Here is a 22,651-nt window from a genome sequence, read left to right as displayed (position 1 = left end):
TACATCATTTCCCACATGTATTAGTAATAAATGTTTCAAGGCGGCAGACAGGAATCCAACAGGAAAGCATAATGCTTGCTGTTTACTAGGAGGCCTCATTAAAAAGACATCAAGAGCAAAGAAAATAAAAACAACCTTGTGAACCTTTGTAATTGGTCTCCAGAGGAACCTAACACTGAGGACATCGATGCAGAAACGCCCCAGTGACTGGAAAAAAAAAAATAAATTCCAGTTCACTCAGCCTTTTGCACCCCTCAGTTCTTACATTGATTTTTTAAAATTATTGTAAACAGGCTTTTTGTATTTTCTTAGAGCTGTAACAGCTCTAGCAGGTGTTTGATATGGTGATACTTAAATAATTATTAATCCCTCCCACCCTTAATTATTTTTAAGAGCAGAATAACTAGAGGCATTTTCATGGAGTTTAACTTTTTGCAAGGTCTCCTGTGGGGGAACTCGCCAGTATTGGAGTATTGGAATTGTGTATTTTTATAGTCTCTCCTGTACAAAAATTAAGAGAACAAGTGCAATTACAGTGGATAAATGTGTTACTTTAACTCACTGTTTGTAGAACAGAGCTGTTACAACAGATACATTTTTAGCAAAATAATGGCTTAATCTCCCTTTGAAATACAAGTTAATTTGACTGGCTTTGCCCCCAGTTAGGCCCAGCTGTCACTGGCAAAGCTTAATTTTTAAACCAAGCCCAGAATAACCCCCCTATTACTGAGCAGCCTTCAAAATTTATATTTAAAGCCAACAGGTCCCAGCGGCTCCTTTCAGATCCTTCTGGCCTTCCCAGAAGACTCATGAAAGTTGATTAAACTAAAAATTGCATTTCATTTTCCTGTTTTGTTTGCATTTAAATGGAGAAACTTGCAGCTGGATAATGGCCATATATTTCCTGTTGTACTTCCACTCCCAGCAATAAGTGTTTTGTCATGTTTTGTGCTGCTTGAAATATGAACTTCTTGTTCCAAATGCAGAATAAGTCTGTGTAAACCTGAGACTACAGCAAGTCTTGCTCGAAATGTTTGATTGGTGGGATTTAATATCCATCTAAACACAATTATTTGTCATGTTTTCATTTGCAGGTGCACTTGGTGACCCACCAAGCACCCATTCCTCCCTCCTCGCTTCCCTGCTCCATCTCCAGCTCCCAGACTCGGTTATAAACCCTCTCAGATGCCAGATTTTACAGGAAAGCTTCAAAACCATTACTTAGCCACAGCCTGGATGTGATAAAGCTCAGGCACAGCATGAAAAGCAGCCACTTTTTACCCAACCCTTGCTGATCCAACGAATCTTTGCCCCAGTGCTGGTGAATGTGAATAATCAGACTCCATAAGGTTGGAAAAGACCTCCACAGTCATGGAATGCATCCTTTGAATCCCCCATGCCCACTGAACCACACTGGGAAGTGCCACATCCACTCGTTTTCCACGGTTGGTTATGCCACCGCTGCCCTGGGCAGCCCATTCCAATGTCTTACCACTCTTTCTGTGGTGAAATTTTTCCCAATATCCAACCTGAACCTCCCCTGGCACAACTTGAGGTTGTTTCCCCTTGCTGGGTCTGTCCAGCCCACCCCAGAAAAGCCTTGGAACAGCAGCAGCCCCAAGCCCAGCCCTCAGCAGTGGCCTCTCCTCCACAGCCAGGCAGCTCCCATGGGACATGAGGGGTGTGTGACATCCCTCAAATTCACAACTTTTCAGGGAGATAAAAAAATGAACCCCTAAAAGCATTGATGAGAAAAAGCCACTCAAATTTTCTTTCATCCTTTTAAGAGCCCATAAACTCTGGTGTTATTTATTGGCAGGTCCTGCTCTGCAGAAGTCTTGGTGACACATGGAGCGTTGGCACAAGGTGCTCCTCATCTCCCTGGAGCAGCTTTTCTGTTGCATTTTGGCACATTTTGGGCCAGTTTTTGCAACAGCATTTTTTACACTTTCCCAATAAAGAACTGTATCTTTAATCTCCTCCCTACCCTCCTTGCTTTAAAAGGGCTTTTCCAGGTTTTTGAGGCTCCAGCTCTGGTGGTGCCCAGGACACGGTGGCTGTCCCAAATGCTGCCAGGGCCAGCTCTTGCCAAGCCCCACCACTCCAAACCCATGCAGGATCAGCCCTTCTCCATCTCCCTGTGCTCACATCCCATTTAACACAGCAAAGGAAATGAGTTTAAGTTGATCAGAAATACAATTTTTAGTGGTTTTTGTGACATTAACTTGGGTAACGCGCTGCATGTGAGCGTGGATCCTGGGAAAGGATGGGGAATTCTTGCACTCCCTCTCTCCACAGGGCAGAGATGAAGGGAGTGCCATGATTATTTTCACATGTTAAGCATCACCAGAGCACAATCATGCAGTTAACAATGAAGGAAAACCTATTTCCCATTCCAAATGAAACAAACTGGGCGACCTCTCCTGCTCTGCACCCTCGTGTTTTACACCTGGCACTGAGGTGACACCACGAGCAGCACAATTCCCACCACAGCCCACAGTCCAGACCTTCCCACAAGTCTTTTTTTTAAAAAAATCACTCTAAAAATTAATCCACTATCCCAAAATAATAGGGAATAGGGATAGGAAAGATGTTCCAGCTCCCCAACGCCAGCCCTGGCCTCACAAGCGCTTCCCAAAACTGAGTTGTTCAATCCGTCAATACATGAGTGCATTTATGGCTTAACTCACACAGAGAGAAGATAATTAATAATTTCCCACTGGAAATTGGTGATTGGCATGCATATTGTACCAAAAATTAAGGTTAAATGACAACAAAAAAAGAATAAGAAAATTAAAGGAAGGTTTCCAACTTTGTTTTGCACCGTCACCAAGAAAATTCCTCGCCTTTGGCACTAAAAAAAAAGAACCAGGGTGGGAATTGCCACATTTAATCTGACTTTTTTTAGACTAATTACTTTCCTGCAAGCAGAGTCGCTGAACTGCTCGTTCCTAACCCTGCCTTGTCTGGCGCATCAACAGATGGGAGCAAAATGACTTCTGTAAATCAGAGCCCAGTGACAGCAACGAGATTATCTCGGTTCTGGGAAACAATCTCAGGTACAGCTCACATTAGAATGTCGTTAGGATTTCTCCCTGAAATATTGCTTTACATCAATTTTGCAGTGTAATGGTTCCTAAAAAACTTCCATATAAAATGAGATCTAATCACTTCCTTCACACCCTCTCCTCATTTGTTTAGAAGTCTAAAAATATCTTTAAAAATAGATGATGATATATTGCAAGAGAGACTCCTTATTTTAATAACTTATCTTTGGAGACGGAGAACAGCGTTGCTGAAATACTAAAAATGCTCCAGTGAAATTTCAGAACTAGCAAAGTCCTGAAATATTTCAACTTTCCATTACATACCCCTTAAATTTTGCAAGATGGGATTCAATTAAATCAGCTGCCGCCCTCAACTCTGCAATTGCCAAAGGCAGATTAAATCAGAGAAGGGCAAAGTTGTGAAAAGAACCTTTAGGACTACGTCAAACATGAAACCATTTAAAACAAGAGACAAAAATACCCTTTTTATTTGGAGAGAGAAGCTAAATTAGGGGACAAAATGAGGGTCGTTAAACAAATTAAAACCTGTTTAAGTGGTGCTGCAATAATAACCTGGAGAGCTCCGTTATTTAGGAAATAAATTTTACTTACAATCCCAGCTTCCTTTGTATTTGGCCAATGCTACCTTGCATCCATTTGAGCTTAATTTCAAGGCACCACAGAGTCCTTCTGTTCTTCTACCACGAGCAGTTAAAACCTTTCCCTTTCAAGCTCTCTGAGCTTCTGGTCTCCCTCTCAGTGATGCAGCTTCAACAGCTCCAGCAAGCCCCTGAGAAATCCACGTGTATTCATTATCATTTGAAATTATTGCAGAGGCAAGAAAAAAAAAAAAATATAGAAAAAAAAAACAGAAAAAAGGAGAAAAAAACCAATCCACTTCCTTGCTTTGTGTTGTATTTCAGAGAGTTTAAATGATCTAATATCCTATTCCTTCTCAACGTACCACAAAGTGCTAAATGGGGAGAATTGCATTACTGCCACTGCTTAGATCTTGGCTGATAAGGTGAGCCTTCTACATTTAAAGTGACTTCTGAAAAAGCTGGTGCTATCCTGGTCTGCTAATTAATAATTCATGGAGCCAAATTACAGCTCGAGAAGGATCCAGCCATTTTTACCAGTTCTTTCAAATTCCTCTGATTTATGTATGACTAAGTAGGAGACTGAGCAAGGGGAAAAAATTAAAACTTAACACTTCAGGTTGCAAATTAAACTGTTCTGTACTCGGAAAGGATGGATGGAGCAGGGTATAAAAATGATTCTTGGGAGGCAAGCACACGGAGAAAATTTCTGAACATACACTCATTTTATGATATAAAAATAGCTTTTGCAGCTACTAAAATTGGAGATATTTAAAACTGGAAATATTTATCACTAATGGGACTTGAGTGCCCTGGGAGTGCAACACAACACATTAATATTTGTAACATCTTTACAGCAGCCCTCCTTCCATGTTGTCCTTGATGAATGGACTCATTTTTCTGCCCCTTGTAGCTTTATCCTCTCATTGTTAAAGACATTTTTATTGATCCATGTACAGAACAAGATCCACCTAAAGACAAGGATCAGTAAAGGAATCCAATTTTGTTATTTTATATCTTCCAGGAAAAAAAAGAAAGGAAAAAGATGATTCAGAAAACAATTTCTTTCTCAATTTACCAAGCACACCCTAAGCTGATGTTTTCAAAAGGATGTAAAAATGTTCTACAGGATAAGGACACAACCCAAAAAAACCCAAACAGAGGAGTAATCTACAGATACAGGGACATCCAGGGGCTTTCAGAATTTTTTAGTCAAATGTGGCCTTTAATTGACTTTTTGTTTAGAACATTTCATCCTGAGACACCAACTGAGGAGATGCTCATACTCAGAGGGGCTGTGTAATTCCTGGCTATTGCATAACCCAAATAAAAACCTCAGAAAACCTTAATTAATGCAGCTGGACCGTTTAATCTTTTTAAGAAAAAAACAATTTATTTTTTTAAAAAAAGGTGCCAAGAGGAAAGAAACTTATTGCTTTGGTTTTCAGGAAAATGTGTAAGGGCAAAATTTTCATGACTGTGGAAATAATTAGGTCTTAAATTGAAGTTGAGCTTCCTAAAAGCCTAAGTTACTTTGGAAATTGTTCATTCCATATCACACATGATAATCTAGCAGTTTTTCATTACCACTATCTAATTATATCTTACTTGAGCTCCAACATCTCGTGAGAGGAAGTTATTTAAGCAGATAATACAGGATTTTGGAGCTGCCCATGGTTGGCCACATTGCACAGAAATATTTACACCCACAGGTTCCCTTCAATGCAAACAGCAGCTAAAAGGTATCGTGGCAGATTGTTCTGCTGCAAAACAAAATGATCCAAAATACCCCAAAATGAAGCTTCTGGAAAACAAATCTAAGAAACTACCAGAGACAATTACTCCATGTGTTAACCCTGATGCTAATTTACTCCACATTGAAGATGAGAGAATGAGAATATTATTGGGAGTGTCATGGAATGAATTGGGATCTTTAAATCCCATCCAGTGCCACCCCTGCCATGGACAGGGACACCTTCCACCATCCCAAACTGCTCCAGCCTGGCCTTGGACACTTCCAGAGATCCAGGGGCAGCCACAGCTTCCCTGGGAATTCCATCCCAGCCCCTCCCCACCCTCACAGAAAGAATTTCTTCCCAATATCCCATTTAACCTTGCCATTCCCCCTTATTATGGCACTCCAGGCCCTGGTAAAGTCTCTCTCCGTGTTTCTTGTCACCTCCCTTAAAGTCCTGGGAAAGCTGCATTAATTGACTCCAAACTCTCTCTTCTCCAGGCTGAACAATCCCAACCTCTGAATCCTTTCCATGGTTGACTAATTACTGCACTAGACTGACTAATATTTTTACTTTTTGGTTTTTATTTTCCACAGTGGACAGTAAAATCCTGCAGTGAGCTGTCCATAGAGGTTGTGGAGTCCTTGAAGATGCTGAAAATTCAAAATGGAAAAGTGTCTGAGCAACCTGTCCTGACTGGAATAGGAAGATGGAGCAGATGACCTTCAGATTCCCTCCAGCAACATTATTTTATGATTTTAACAACAAAACAGGCATGAAAACTCCAAATGTTAGAGTCTGGAAGTGGGAATGAGCAGCAGAAGAAGTGGATGCACACAGACACTTGTTCTGTGTGAGAAACAAACCAGGGAGACTTACTGTGAGCAGTTAATTCAAAGAACCTGATCTATCTATCGTTGCAATTATTTTGAGAGCAAATCATTTGATTTGTCACGAAAAGGTACATTTCAAATGGAAATTGTTTGTTGACACTAAGAGGAATCAACAACTTTCAGCACATGAAAATATTCAGCACCCTGGGGCACTTCAGTGAACTCAAAGCAAGCTGTTGAATTAAATCCCACATGGTGTTTGGCCAGGGAGGGACTGCTCTGCTCACACCAGAGAGCCACTCCAGAGAAATTCTGGGGGAGCATTAATTTGCCACAGAGCAGTTGGAAAATCAGCCCTGTTTATGTTTATTCCTGAGGAATCTGAGAGCTCGTTGGTGCCTCCTGGAAAGTCTGGAAGTGCAGTTTAACTCTGATGAGAGTTAAACTCTGAGGGAGAGGAATGGCAGGGGGGAACGGCCCCGCTCCTCAACGCAGAGACACCACAGAAACCCCTCCTTCACCGAGCTCCAGCCAGCTGAGCCTCACCACCCTCATCCCAGGTGAATTTCCAGGCAGAATTTTATCAAAGGCTGTTTCTTTTCGCTGACAGTTTGGTTTATGGCCTGGTTTTCCCTGCAGGCCTCACGGCACCCGGCACACACGAGCGCTGCTCTCGTTCATCAAGCAGCCCTAATTAGAAGTTTGGAACTGCACTTGGCCCCATTCACTGGGATGAAAGGTGCAGGAAAGACCACTGGAAAGATGTAGGTGTGTGGTTTAAGAGCCTCTCTAAGCCTTCCATTTGCTCAGCCTGTTCAAACACCCTGAGCCTTGGACTGTGCAGGATTTCTTAACCCACCAGTCACATGAAAGACCCCTCTCCTCAAACTGAGCCTTCCTAGGCCAGACACACTCTTTGGGTATTCAAAACAAACGTTTCAATAGCAAAATCACTTTTCCCAAAGCTGTTAGGCCCTCAGTGAGCTCCCAAGAAGCACCTGAGCAGCCCCAAAATCATTTGACAGCACCCTTTGCTGTGCTGAAGCACCTCTGAACATTTCTGGTGTCATCCAGTTATTTTAATTTATCCCAAAGCCCTAAAAGCCAGCACTAAAAACAAGCAAGGCTCTCAGCATGAAAAAGTATATCCTAAATAACACATACAATGTATGTAAATACCAGTCCCCTAAAATAAGTTCAGTATCCTAAAGGTATTGCCATCAATCACACCACTACAACTGCAGTTTAAAATACCATCGGAAACTTCTGTAAATAGTTTTGTACTTTCTGCAAGTGTTGTGACAAATTCCTGATCATTTTCAAATGAATTCTTATTTGAGCTTCATAAAAATTCTAAAAATCTAACACAACTGTCTTTTGTATTGGCTAAATAAATCAGCACAGCAAACCAGGGCAATAACATTTGTTTTCAGTAAGGAGGTGTAAGCAAACTCAGAAGAAGGAATGCAAAAAAACAAACACAGACGTAAAATTTAAAACACAGCTGACACTCCCCAAACCATTTAAATGTAGTTTTTGTCTTTTCCCTAAGAAAACAGAATTGTGCAGAAAAATGAAGAAGACAGGAGGAAACCCAGAAGGCCCATTAACTTCTACACACACCTTCCATGAGGCCAGGTTGCTCAAAATTCCCTCAGATCTCCAGCTGAAATAAAATTCATCCCTTTCAGAGTAAGGACACGACATGTGCACATCTTTTCCAGCTACACTGCTGAAACTTTTCTTCCCAAACCCAGATATTTTTGCATGTGTAACAATTGTTAAAAGTCGCTGCTAACTCCCATTCTTTTCTCTGCTTGAAGTCTAAGAAGTCTCCAGTAATATCTTGAGTATAAACTCTAAAAATCCAGGTAGAGCTGTCCGTCAATTGACCCTGCTATTGCTCAGAGAGCATTAGGCAGAGACTGGCAAAAAGCCACATCCAGTTTGAAATGCTCACTGAAAATTTCCTCTGTCAGATGAATCTTTAATCTATTTATAATCTCCAATGTTTCCTCTAAACAGCACTCCATGTCGTACCTTGCATCATTTTCCACATAAATGCCATGCCACAGAGCTGAAACGTATGTCCAAAGAGAAAAGTGGATTTCATTTTGATTTTTTTAAAGCGAAATGGTTGAGAGATTGACCTTATTATAATTTGATCTCCAGTCATTATTACCAGAACAACTCAAAAGCAATTCCTGTCATCATCCCTGCTGCAGAGTGTTTTGGAAACCAGTGCCCTGCTACAGGAAAACAATTCCTTCCTTTCTGTGCACTTGATCAGAAAATCAGGATACTGACAGAAATTAGTACCAATCTTCTGATGCTTCTCTTAAGCATTAAGAGTATTCAACTCATGTTCTTGTTGGGGTAATTAACATCATTATCTGGAAATGCTTCAGACAGGAATCATTTATCTGAACCAGAATCACAGAATGATTGGAAGGGACCTTATTGCTCATCTCATTCCACCCCAGCCATGGCAGGGACATCTCCCACTGTCCCAGGCTGCTCCAAGCCCCAAAGTCCAACCTGGCTTTGGGCACTGCCAGGGATCCAGGGGCAGCCCCAGCTGCTCTGGGAATTCCATCCCAGCCCCTCACCACCTTCCCAGGGAACAATTCCTGCCCAATATCCCATCCATCCCCGCCCTGGGACAGTGGGAAGCCATTCCCTGTGTCCTGTCCCTCCATCCCCTGTCCCCAATCCCTCTCCAGCTCTCTTGGAGCCCTTTCAGGCTTTGGGAAATACCCTTAAGGTCTTCCCAGAGCCTTCTCAATCCTCTTCCTCATCCCCAGAACCATTGCAGAGAGCACTGTTCTGCTCCCCAGACTTCCCTCTGCTGCAGGACACAGGGAATTTGGGATGTCAGGAAGAGATCTCGGGCTGTGTGCCACTGTCAGTCTCTCTGCAATAAGAGGAAGCAGCAGGTGGACAAAAACCACTGCAGCAGATGCCACCCTTGGGGCTATTCCCACTCCTATCCCTCCCCAAGAGCCCTCTAGGACAGCACACACACAGAAACTGGATTTCCTTGCCCAAACCTCCCTCACATCTGGCTGTGTCAGAAGTAAATTAACAACAAACAAGTTACCAGCAACACAAAGCCTTTCAGCAGGCACTTCACTCTCATACTACAATCCCCACAGCACTTACATTCTTTCAGGAGCCACAGAAACTAACAAAGGCAATGTGTGCTGAGCTCCCCTATGATTATTTATGACCTGTTTTATGGATCTGATTATGCAGCATTCACAGGAGCCAGGTTTACGTGGGGCTCCTTGTGCTGGGTGTTCATTCAGCAGAGCGCTGTGGGTTTAATTCCCACTTCTCCGAGCTGAACGGGATCGTAGCTGGTCCCAGAGTGGAATTTTGAGGAAAACCCTCACCTCAGACCTCCACAAGCATAGCAGGACCCACAGGCTTTGAACAGACACTCAGCATCCCATCAGTGTCCTCTGTGCTCCTCACAGGGGGTTGGTGTCCCCGATGCTCTGATAAGGGAGCAGCTCCCTTTGGTGCCTATCAGATAATGCAGCTATCAGGGGGATCTTTATCTGCTCTGTGTAATCTTTATCTCCCCTGATAGAGCAGATCTGGAATTTGAGAGTTCTGCCGCTACTCTGGCGATTTGAGTCACTGCAGCTCACAGGGATGAAACACTGACAGGAAAATATCTGACATCTCCTCCTAGTCTTAGGGTACTTTAAGGGAGAATTTTCTATTAGTGTTTGGTTTAAAACTATGGAATATGGGCTTGAATATAGATAAATAAATAGCAATAAACTTATACAGTTCATACATCAAAGTTCTTAGAGTAGAGCACGTAACAAAAATGGGCAGCTGGGGGTTGGAACTGCAGGACCTTTGATGTCCCTCCCAACCTGAGCCATTCCATGATTTTTTATGATTTATGAGGAGGCAGCAGCTCCTCCTGTGTAGGATAACAGCAGAGTGAGGCATTTCCCCACAGTGCAAATGTAACAATCCTGGGAACAACTCTCACTGGAGAGGCTTGGAGTTTGGTTTTTTTAACTGTAAATACTTGAAATCTTTGCTGTTGTCTTTGGCAACAAGATGCTGGGTATTTCACACCTGTGGTAATTATGCCTGGCTTTGATGTAGTAATTATATTTTATAATGGTGCTAAAATATTACATTTTACTATGCATATTGAAGCCAGAACACCTTCACTTTCTTCCTGTGATTAAGAAAAATATGCACCCCTAGAAAAATGAAATCTTTTCCTTTATACTGCTCTGGTCCAACTGAGTACAAACCAGTTTGTCCAGTGATGCATCAGCCTTCAAATCTTCTGTAGTCAAATGCCAGCAAGAAACAGAAGGAAGGATGCAGCCCTTTGTTCCTGTTTTATTCTAAACTTCAAATTTACCCTTTAGTTGATGTTCATTATTTTTCCATCTCCATTAAAGATGTGGGAATGCTTCTTTTATAATTTCCTTTTTATGGGTCATGTTCTCATTACACTTAAATACATTCTCTAAGAGATGAGAGATTATTACTGCACAGTCATTCAGATGTTTTGGGATTGATGTTTCATGACCCACAGACAGGCTGGCAAAGGAAACAGAACTGGAAGAGGAAAATCCTGGCTGTGGAGGAAAACACTTCTCTTCAACAGAGCTACAAGCTGGCTTCACATCTGGAGAGAACCCAAAGTATTAAATATGGCTAAAAAATTTCAGTTATCAGAGAGAGATGTTTGGTTTACTGTACGTCATCTCATTTTATGGTTTTGCAAAATTCTGATAACAACATAAAATTGATGTAGTTTCACACTAGAAAACAGGGTTAAAGACCACTAGGAAAAAAAAAAAAAAAGAATCATGAGAAAGTCCTGCTGCCAACAGTGTAAATTTTGATTCAAGGAGAAATCTCTCTGCTTTGGAAGTGCTCAAAGAGTTCCCAGAGTTTCTGGTTCATTCCTCAACAAGAATGATTTGGACACAGACTCAGGCAATCATTAAGAACAAGACCTCCAGGATCATCAAGTCCAAACTTTGACCCAATTTCCCACTTTCCCACTAAACCAGAGTACAAAATCCACTCATGTTTTGAACACTTGGCTCTGAGCTTTTGGACTACAAGACAACCACTAAAACGGAAGCAGTTCCTGGAATAATACTGATTGTCTTGTCCCTGGCCCCTTCCCTCATTTCACACCTTCTAAAAATGTTGAAGTTTTCAGTGAAAAATCTAACTTTCCCTCATTTGGACAAAGTTTGGGACAGCAGGATTGTCTGAAGGAGACACAAGGGCAGAACTGTTCAAATAGGAAAAGAAACTCAAAGGAAGACTGATTTACTTCTCACTTTGATATTCTCATGGAGACACACAAATAGATCTCAGTTTTTGTAAGGGCAACACATCATGAAATTCAGTCTTTCAAACTGATTTTAAATGCATCCCTAAATTATAGAAAAAAGGCTTTTGTTCCCATAAGATGGCAATCAAAACCAGACCCACTAAATAATGTGGCTACTCTGAGTCTGAGCAATTTTATTTCCAATACAAAAGAATCCCTGTTATGCAAAAACTTTGATTAATTATTTTGCATCAGGAAGAAAGAATCTCTTTTTAATTGTAGCCCGAAAAATCATTATAGATTAAAATGTCATTTTAAGTAAGACATTATGGAGCCAAAAGATCATTTCTGCTCTTTCCAAATTAAGAATAGAAAACTAAAAATTAAACTGTAAGTAAAATGCCATATATTGCCTTGGAATGAATTTCCAATAATAGTATCTACTTTATATTGGTACAAACAAACTTTGTCTTAATTAGATTGACCTTTAAAAAGCTTCTCAGGCATTTGAGAATTGTAAATACTTAAAGTCTGATTCATTCACGTTCCTGTTTGCTGAAAGCTTCGAAACACAGAGCTGGGGCCAATTCCACAGGTCCTGCAGCTCTGCTGGGACCAGGCCAGCCAAGCCTTGGAGGAATTTCATCCCTTCTGCCTCCACCGAGGCCTGGGGGGGATTTGGAGCTCGGCTGCCCTTTGGAAGGGCTGTGAAATCCAGCAGGAGCTGCAGTGAGGGATGATTAGGAGATGAGCAAATGGGTAACGGGGCTGAAGTGGCATTGCTGCACCAGCAGAGGGGAAGTTCACAGAATGACAAAATAATTTGGGATGATTGGAAGGGACCTTAAAGCTTATCCAGTGCCACCCAGCCATGGCAGGGACACCTCCCACTGTCCCAGGTGCTCCAGACCCAATGTCCAGCCTGGCCTTGGGCACTGCCAGGGATCCAGGGACAGCCCCAGCTGCTCTGGGAATTCCATCCCAGCCCCTCCCCACCCTCACAGGGAAGAATTTCCTCCTAACATCCAATCTCACCCTGCAGAACACTAACACATCCACATGGATAACTTGCAGATTGTCTCTCAGAGCAATTTCCTTTTATTGATGCTGAGCTTGTCCTTGCTGGAGCAAGGAAGTGAATTTGATCTAAGGGAATTTATTTCAGCAGTTTATGATGCTGTTTCACAGAGTGTGGACCTCCCACGTCAGAGGATAACACAGCTCATGTTTCAATGCTCAGAGCTGCCATCTCTGCCTCCACCTCTTCTTCCAAGTGACCACTGCACAATCCCTGTGACCAGCCAGACAATAAATAATTGATGATCTTCAGCAAGTGACTGTGTCCAGAAGGGCTGTAGAATTTGGAATAAAATGAACAACACACGGTAACAAACACCAGACTTTTTCTGCAATGAAGAACAAGGAAACAAGAGGCTGAACTTAAAAATATTCCTTGTACACACAGCTCCAGCATTAGAAACCCAACACAACACCCTGCCCAGACTGACAGCTACATGCAGGCATGTGCAGCCTTCCCCTCCAAAGGTCACTCTCATCCCAAGGAATCCTCTGTGCCAGCTGTGCTCACCTGCACAGGGAACAGCTCCTCACATGCTTTCACCACAGAAAACCTCCTCCAGCTCCTGGCTGTTCATTTGAAACTGTCAATTTAAAACCTCTCTCTCACCAACTTTAGCTCTAACTGGACTACAGAGACTGTGAGTGTTCCTGGCAATAAAGGAAGATTAAGGCTGGGAAGGACAAGCAAGTATCATAAAAATAACAGCGTGTAATTGGGCAGCCTCCCATGGTTGGGGAAGAGAAATGAGCAGGTCAAGCCATCGAGAACCAGGAGAAATGACCTTAAAAAGTTCTGTCTGGGGACAGGCTGCCGATGGTCTCATCAGCATTCAGCTCCACTGCCACAGTCTGGAGGAGGAAACATAATGCAGAAAATGGAAAGGAGGGAGATAGAGGAGCACTGGGGAGAAAAACATCTTTCTTCATTCAGCCAGGGAGATGGAAACCAGCCGGCCGCAGCCTTTTCCCCTTTTCCTTCTTTTTTACAAGTCCTCTGGTCTGTGACCCACCCACTAATATGTTTTCAGTATCACATATAATCTTTAAGAAGGCAGATTAGTGACTTATAAAGAAAACAGTTGGGGAAAAGGAGCTGTCAGATATTTTACTGCACATTTCAGTTGTTTCACACGAACCGAGAGGGGCTTTGGGTGGGATTTTCAACAATTGAGGTGCTCAGTGATTTTCAGCAAGAGCAGAACACCAATTTACCTTTTATGTCTTTGAAAAAAAAAAAATCCCCTTTTACTTGTAAGCTGCTCAAGACAGATTGTGCTTTCTGAGGTGTTTATACAGCTCCTTTGGTGTCTGGGTGTTACAGCAACATAAAGTGATATTGAGAATTGGTTATTTGCTGTCATCCGGCTTTTCCATCAGCTTTTTACAGCTTTATATAATGGAAAAAGATGTGGGGAGGGGAAAGGCCAATTTTGGAAATGTATACATAGACACAGTTTTCATACGTGTTTACAGGTTATCACTGAGAAACTAAAAGCCTCCAGAATTTATGTTTTCTTCAGGATTCTGTTCCTCAGCCGTGAGTTTTTTTGCCAGGAGCCAGAATCCCCATGATCCCCCTTCCACACACACATTCCTCAACAGAGACTCAGGTGTAATTAGGATCTCTAAGGTACCACCTCCATTTTCCATTACTTCATTAAAATGAGTTCATAATTAGACAACAATATTAATGTTGGAGGTTGGGCTAGCTGAACTTTAATGGTTCCATCTCTGGGAGCATCCAAAGCAAGGCTGGACAAAGATTGGAGCAGCCTGGGATAGTGGAAGGTGTCCCTGCCCCTGGCAGGGGGTGGAACAGGATGAGATTTAAGGTCCCTTCCAACCCAAACCATTCTGGGATCCTGTGATTCTATATATGAATAAAAATATCAGATAAAACAGCCTCAGAACTTCAATTTTTTATTGTATAAGGGGTAAATATCAACAGAAACACTGGCAGTGCTTCTTGCCTTCAAATCCACTCATGTTCTGGCCAGAGTTTGGATTCAAACCTTCAGATAAGGACTGGTGCTGAGCCTCTCACACACTGAGTTATTCACACCCCACGGTTTATTCCCCACTCTGTTTCTCCAATGACATTAAAAAAATGATTAATTTTCAGCAGGGATCAGCACTCTAAGAAAACGCTATCCCCAGATGAAATAAAAATGCAAAAAGCCAGACTCAAATATTCCTCCCAGGCAGGTTCCCTTCTCCTCTGCTCAGGTCAAAGACGAAGACAAGCTGTGGGAGGTAAACCCATATCTGCTGTGCCATATGTCACCCCATCGTGTCCTCAGACCACTTATCTCTTTCAAATGTCATTAAAAGTGACTGTATTGGAATATATCTGAACATCACAGCATCTGCTGTGCTCCTGACCCGTGATATTCAGGGCTGCGAGACTTCCACTAATCTGCTCGAAAAGAGCTCACTCATGGGTACACAGGACTCGGTCCTGAGAGGTGACAACAGCCCTCAGCTCTCATCAGAGAAGAAGATGCTCAGGAATTCATAAAAATCGAAATAAAAAGCTGCACATTTCACTCCAGATGCTGCACGAGTCTCCCACGCCACTCACCCAACGCCTCCCTGCAGCTAGCTCAGCTGCATGACTTGTTAGCACCATTATGGCACTGGTTTCATATTAATAAACAGCAATGACATGAGGCATTCACCCCCAGCACACTGACTATTCCTGGGTTTAATTTTTCAGAAAGATTGCAACCAAGTTTCTGGCTGAAATCCGTGCTAAATCTAAAGAGAAACAGCTGGGCTATTTTTCCTGTGGAAAAGAGCATGAAATTGATGCTGGATTTGTTACATTCTAAACCTTCACCTATTGTGCTGTACATGACAGTCCTGCCATGGTGGGCACTTATTTCTTATATCCCAGATTTTCCTGGCATTTTAACTACAAACTCTTTCTTTTTTTCTTCTTTTTTTTTTTTTTTCTTTTCTTTTTTCTCCTTACACCCACAGCACATAATTTTTCTGGAAATCTGGCCTGAACACAACAGGCATGAGATCTCCAGGTCTTTAAAATAATGCAAGGAAATCCATGTGATCATTCTCATATTGATTTACTGACCCTTCAGAGCTCATTTTCACATGGGGATTGTTTCAGGTGACCACATCACCAGATCAGCTCTGGCACTTAGACACACCAGCACCTCTGGTTTTCACCAAGTATTTAACAGAAAAAGGTTGATTGTATAATGTTAGAATTAAAAGGTCTGACCAAAACTCCAAAGAAGGAATGCCATGCAGATGTCCTCACCTCCCAGCAGGCTTGGGTCTCATCCATGCATGGAAGTGTGTGTTTCCACCCAGGGGCTGGGATTTTCATCTCCAGGAAGACAGAGTTGCACCAGAAGTGGTTTTGCTGCTGTGTGTGCGCTCTGGCCCTGCATTAGAGATGTGCACATCTCAATTATGTGTCTGCTCCAGAGACTTTTCCAGGGAGAGAGCAAAGGCTGGATGAACATCCCATCCCACAGGACCGTGCAGCTCACTCCGGTACCACACGTGGGCTTTGCCACACGAGCTGAACAGCCCACACGCCCTTCATTAAACACACATCCTGCTGGATTATTGCTGCTCCAGTAAATAATCCTTCCTGCTCCTACTGCTCACTTCAGAAATCCTGGATACGTGGAATTGTCCGAGGAGAACAAAGCGCGGCCTTGTCCTCCTGGGCGCCTCGCAGGCCCCGAGGCCTCGCAGGCCCCGAGGCCTCGCACGCGGCTCTGAGCTCTTTGCTCCCCCTCCTCCTGTGGGCAGAGATAATTGCACTGCTCCTCTTCCTCAAACAGCCTCTCCCCAAGGTTCCCCTCAGCACAAGCACAGGGACCTGCTGTGGAATGGATGTTGGATTGGAAACAATCCAGCTGCTTCACTCCCGGCCCCTCCGGAGGGCGCGGACACCAAACGCTCACACACAAGTGATTTTCTGGAAGCACATGGAGAGTGCTCTCAGAGACTTACTTGTGTTTTACAGTAAGATGGAGGAGGGAAAAGTCATTTTATTCTTAATTATCCAGCTGATTTTGGTTGGAAACACAACTACAATGCCACAGAATTGGAGTTTTACCTGATTTTCTTTGTTTTATCCACAAAAACCTTTTGCAAATCAAGAAAATTACTTTCATTTCAGTATTTCGATGTTTTCAGCTCTACAGGTGATGGGCTGAGTAGGTATTTCTAAGGTTTCTCCATTTGCTCCTGAAAACCTCAAAACACCCCATTAGATTTTGGAAGAACCCTAAACTCAAGTGGCTGGGGAAGCACAATTGTTTACATTTTAGAAATGATCAGGTTGCCAAGTATGAAAAAAACCCCAAAAAATTACCGAAGTTCAAATATGAAAACATGGCATGAAAAGCTTTCTTACCATCAATATCTGCTTCAGTTACATCAAAACATTAATTCAGGCTGAATTTTCAGTGCAAACAAGTAGGAAAAAAACCCCACAAAGCCAGATTTGGTCCTTCATTGCCATGAAGCTTGCAGCCAGGATTCATCCAGGCTCATTTCATCACAACGTGATTCAAAACATTTTACTTTTATTACAAGAGGGTTTGTCCAGAAGCTTAGTAAGCAACATATGAAGTACAACCTAAATTAGTTTGAACTTCAGACCAGACTAATAAAAAGTCCATCCTAAGTTTATTGGCATCATCTTATCCCTACCAAAACCACATAGGAAGCACTTGATAGGAAAACTCTCACCACTGACCTTCCTAAATTCAGCCAGAAGAGCCTCCATTTCATTAGGATTCCTATCAAGGCAATAGAGCCCAGCTGTAAATTACTGGTTATTACCAAATTAAATGGTACAGAACGGATTGTTTCTGGGAGCTCTACTCCACTGCTCAAACTCCCTCCCCCTCCTTGTCAGGCCAGGCTGGAAGGGATTGATCACCCAGAGCTGCAAATAATTAATCTGTTGTGGTGTTACTCAGCATGAGAGCTGAAATACAGAATTAAGAACAAATATATTTGCTGTTTGCAGGAGCTGCTGATCATCAGGATCCACCTCACCCTGCTATGCTGGTATTTATTGGTGCCAGTTTTTCTGGGCATCTTCCCATCAGAGGAGCTTGGGTAGGTTTGGAAAAAAATAAAGCTCTGAGATCAAGGCATTGCTGTTGTATGCTGAGGGTGCTGTAACTCATCTGGGATATGGGAATTCCCACACCAAAGGGACCAGCAGAGCAGGAAGCTGTGATGGCACACGATGGCACCAGGATGGACATCCCTAGGCACGAAGCCAGAAAGATTGGAAGTCAGCTGGGGAGTCTGGACCTAGAAAGGAAGGGCAAAGACCCCCACAAAGGACTGCAAAACACCCAGGAAACTGCCAGGGTGGCATGGCTGAAAGAGCAGCAAGCCAGGAGAACATCATTGTGAGGTTCCTGATGTTATTCAATGTTTTATTTGGGCTCTGGACCTTCCAGTTTCACTCTGAAATCCTCCCCAACAACTTCATTATTTAAACCTGATTTGTCTGTGTGATCCCCCCCAAATCACACTGCATGACTTCTGAGGTTTGAAAACTCTCTGCTCTGGGTTAAGGCCACGTGCAAGGAAAAAAATGGGAAACCATCATTAAGGATTCCATGCATTTCCCATTCATCAAATAAAAATCATAAACCCCCTCTCAATCCTGCTAAGTAAAACATTACTTTACACAGAGAGCAGATTTCAGGAGGGGCCATAGATATTTGAATATTTTTTATATGATAGCATGATTTCCCTGGCTGACTTTTCCCTTCAGATACATCTTTTCTTTTATCTTCCCTTGGTCCTTTATCATACCATAAAGATTAATTTTGAATTTCTGCTGATTGTATGATCTTGGACTTGACGAACAAAAATCCCTTTTATGGGAGACATTAATATTCACCATGACAGCCCTGAACTTCCACTTGCAGAAAGGTTTAATAATTTTCTAAAACCTCTTGATTTTGTCACAATGACTTGTATTCAGCCTAGCTTTTCTCCTTGTCTTGGGCTACGTCATTTACCTTGAACCTTGTCTGGGTAATAAGCACGAGTCAAACCCCTCATTCATCTTGTCATTAATTGCAATCTCTTTCCCTATTTTTCATGACAGATAACTTCTGTACAGAGCAGAAACTCGGGAGAGAAGGAGTATGAAGGCACTGTCCATGCAATCCCATGCCTTTCATCCAAAAAAAGCACCTTTAAAAGTGGCAAAGGAGAGCTAGGAGTGTGTCATTCCAGGTTTTCCCAATCTGGGATTTTACCCTCCTTCTAGGGAGGGCTGGGAACTCCTCTGGGGAATCAGCAAGGGAAAGCTCAGCTCTGAACATAAATCAAGTAGGAACTGCCTTTGAAGTCTGACTCCTTTTGCCAGACCAGGCAGAGCTTCAAACTGAAGCTTCTTTCCCCAAACACCTGGGGGCAGGTAACCCCCCTTCCAGAGAGGGCTCCTCACAGCAGGAACCCCAGGTTCAAAAAAAACCCAGTGAAGAGTTTCTCCGATTAAAATGTCCCACTTAAAACAGGTCACAAGCTTTTGAAGGAAGATAGATGAAAAGCAGATGGGAATAAGTGTCATTGACAGCTCTCCTCCAGTGGAGTCAGAAAATGGTATTTCTTTCTTGAGGTGAAGTAATTTGTTAGTAAAGATTAAGGAAAAAAAATTATTTGGGCTTGGAGGGAAGAAACTGGCACAAGCCCAGCAGTGTTCTATATTTAGGGACATCAGCTTAGAAATGGATTTGTTTGGCTGGCCTGGCCCTGCTGTGCCAGATCCAGAGTGGGATGAGGATGTGCTGCCTCTGCAGAGATCCAGGGGTGCATCCAGCCAGGACATGGCCTGGGATGAGAGCCCAGATCCCCAGGATGCTGTGAATCATCCAGCTGCTCCTCCCACACTGCCCCGAAGGCTCCTTGTGATCATGACACAATGCTCCAGCAGAGACTAAATCCAGTTTCTTTCCAAGACATGTTTTTCCTGGGTGTCTGTCCCAGGCACTGAGCAGGGATAGAATTCCTCTCAGCTGCTCCCTGGATGACAAATCACACTCTGAACCTCTAGTCTCTGCTGATTTGGCACTGATAAAAAAGTGCTTTGAACCGCAGTCTAAATATTTTGTTCCTTAAAATATTTAATAATCTGCTCATTTCTTATTCTGTCCTGATCAAGAGATTCTAGTGAATCTCACAGTAAATTTCAGGAGCTGAGCTGCTCACACTGGGCACAGCCAACTTCCAGCTCCAGCGGCTTTGATCTCCTTTTGTTCCATTGGCAACACTGCTTTTTCTCCCTCCAGCCCTCATTTGTGCCCTGGGTGAGTATTGATGAGGTTAAGAGGATTATTCCCCAGCTGCATCCCCCCACCTGCTCTTCCAACACTTGGTTTTCAGGGCTTTGAATGCTTTGTGCACATACCTTGGGCTCAGTTATTACAAACACTGATAATCTGCTTCCTCAAGGCTTGTTTCTGTCTTATTTGAAGACAGCTGTAATTAATAATCTCCTTTTAAGGGCCTAATTTCTTTTTAGTTAAAGCCAACTTTCATCTCATTACTAATCTTCCTTTTATTTTAAAGTCAACTTTCATCTCATTACTAATCTCTCTTTTATTTCAAAGGAGGCTCTAAAGTTAGAGAGCGAACAGACATCTGTAGAAAATAATGACATCTGTGAAAGTATTTAATTGCAATTTTTATACAAAAAGTTTTAGTCTGACATCCAAATAACTACAGATCTATGCTGATATTAATGTTCAGCAGACCCTTCACCCCTCCTCACCATTCCTCTGTGCTTGCTGACCAAAAAAACCCTCTGTATCATGGAGCTGAAAGATTTTTTTCAATTTTTTTTGCTGTTTTATTCCACTCAGATATTTTTTTACCACTTTCCCCTACTGGGAGAAGTATTTCACTCTGCAGTATTTGTGGTATTGGAATATGAACTTCTTAAGCTGGGAAAGATCTCCAAGACCATTGAGTCTGACCTAAAATTGATCCCCCCAGCTTGTCCCCAGCCCAGAGCCCTCAGTGCCACCTCCAGCCCTTTCCTTGGGCACTCAAGGGATGGGGACCCCAAACCTCCCTGGGCACTTCCAAGGCCTGAGCTCCCTTTTCCATGGGGAAATTCCTGCTCTGTCCACCCTGAGCCTCCCCTGGCCCAGCCTGAGGCCGTTCCCTCTCCTCCTGTCCCTGTTCCCTGGAGCAGATCCCGATCCCCCTGGCTGTCCCCTCCTGGCAGGGACTTGTGCAGAGCCAGAAATCCCCCCTGAGCCTCCTTTTGGCAGGCTAAAATACAACATTCTAGATCTAGCTAATATTAAATTCTAGACAGAAATTCAACATCCCCTTTCCCCTGTTCCACCATCTTGGTGAAGTTGTAGGGTATTTTGTCATGAAGAAACACAACAACCCCCTCTCCTCCCCCCAAAAAGTTGCTCCTGTTATTTCTTGCATTTCAATCTTCCCTAAGATTCAATGTGTCGCATCAAAAATTGTCATTGACCTGAAGCTGACTGGTTATCTGCTACGAAGGTGGTATTTTAATTACCAAAGTTAATTACCATCTCCATGGAATGCAATTTCCTAACTTCATGCAGTTGTAAAATAGGAAATGGAAAGTACAAGCGATGCAAAATCCACAGAAGGTCTACACAAAGGCTTGTGTATGACTAATTGGTCTGAAATTTAATCAGTTAAATTTCTGTTTCATGTTCCTTTGATAAGATTATCTTAATTACTTTTTACAGTATCTAAGTAGGAAAGATAAAGAAAAAACAATCTGCTGAAGGGGAAAACTAATTCATAAGTCTAACGGGAGACAGGAAAATAAGGGGAGGGGGAATACACAGCTGTTGATTAGGCCACAAAAGCTCCAATCTTGTACTTCCAACACTTGATGTTTCAGAGTAGTCAGGAATATGTGAAAGCCTCAAAAAGCTGAACTTCTACTCAGTCAACTTGTACAATGTTTTTGGTGCTCATCTTCTTTCAAAAGCTCCTATGTAAAGTGGTTGTAGACAAATTTGAGAAAATCGGGGCAAGGATCATACAGTCCATCAGTATCAAGGCTGCCCTTGTGAGGTGCTAACACTGCTCTGACATTTCATGGACTTTATATGGTGGTTTTACAGTCTTTATCATTCAGAGGAAAAAAACCCCAGAATTAGAGACTCAAACTTTTGAGAGAAATTTCCTCTGCAGTATCAAAGGTCCAGAGGGACTTAATTTCACAATTGGACAGCTCATTTTGATTTTTACCTTGTCTGAAACTAAACTAAGATTCCTCACAGAGTGGTTTGGGTTGGGAGGAGGTTAAAGCTCATCCCATTTCACACCCTGCCATGGCAGGGACACCTCCCACTGTCCCAGGCTGCTCCAAGCCCCATCCAGCCTGGCCTTGGGCACTGCCAGGGATCCAGGGACAGCCACAGCAGCTCTGAGAGTTCCAACCCCTCCTCACCCTCACAGGGAACAATTCCTTCCAAAATCCCATCTAACCCTGCCTCCTGTCAGTGGGGAGCCATTCCTGTGTCCTGTCACTCCAAGCCCTTGTCAAACATCCCTCCCTGCCTCTCCACATGAGTCACGCTAAGCCCAGCACGACACGAGTCACGCTGGGGACGTCTTCTGTGCCAACAGCCAAAGCCAGCCCCAGAGCAGGCTCAGGAAAAGTGTCTTTGGATGTGTCTCAAGAGCTCTTTATGCATTCAAGATGCCACATCAATTCTCACGCTGCTGTAACATCCCCAAACAGCAGCAGGGAGAAGGCGGCACCACGGACCTGGCAGGGCACGGGGAGGCCGTGTGCCAGGAGTGCTGCACTGTGCCTTGGAAGAGCAGATAATGGGGAATAACTCCATGTCCCTGCCCCACGGGAGCAGCCAGGCCACGGCTTCACTCCCACCTTTCACTGCTCCTCGCTCTCCTCTCCACCATTTCCCTGCTGGATACAGGGGTGACAGATTTGGGTTCCCCAGAGAGAGGCTGAGCTCTCTGGGCACCCATCTCCCAATCCTGC

The 22,651-nt window shown here is 43.1% G+C and overlaps 1 protein-coding gene across 3 annotated transcripts in view; it reads right to left on the bottom strand.

Moving 5' to 3' along the window:
• The window catches only part of CNTN4 (contactin 4), a 262,428-nt gene that overhangs the window by 171,345 nt on the left and 68,432 nt on the right, over positions 1-22,651 (bottom strand). Inside the window, exon 1 of one of the 3 annotated variants that reach the window (XM_015641165.3) lies at positions 3,660-3,803. The exons of the other annotated variants lie outside the window; for them this stretch is intronic. The gene's annotated coding sequence lies outside the window, so the exon portion shown is untranslated. Of the gene's footprint in view, positions 1-3,659; positions 3,804-22,651 lie in introns of those variants that run through there. 3 annotated transcript variants of the gene reach the window in all.

This window comes from Parus major, chromosome 12, assembly GCF_001522545.3.
Source record: "Parus major isolate Abel chromosome 12, Parus_major1.1, whole genome shotgun sequence".
Classification (NCBI taxonomy): domain Eukaryota; kingdom Metazoa; phylum Chordata; class Aves; order Passeriformes; family Paridae; genus Parus; species Parus major.
This window is presented reverse-complemented; position numbering and strand designations above follow the sequence as displayed.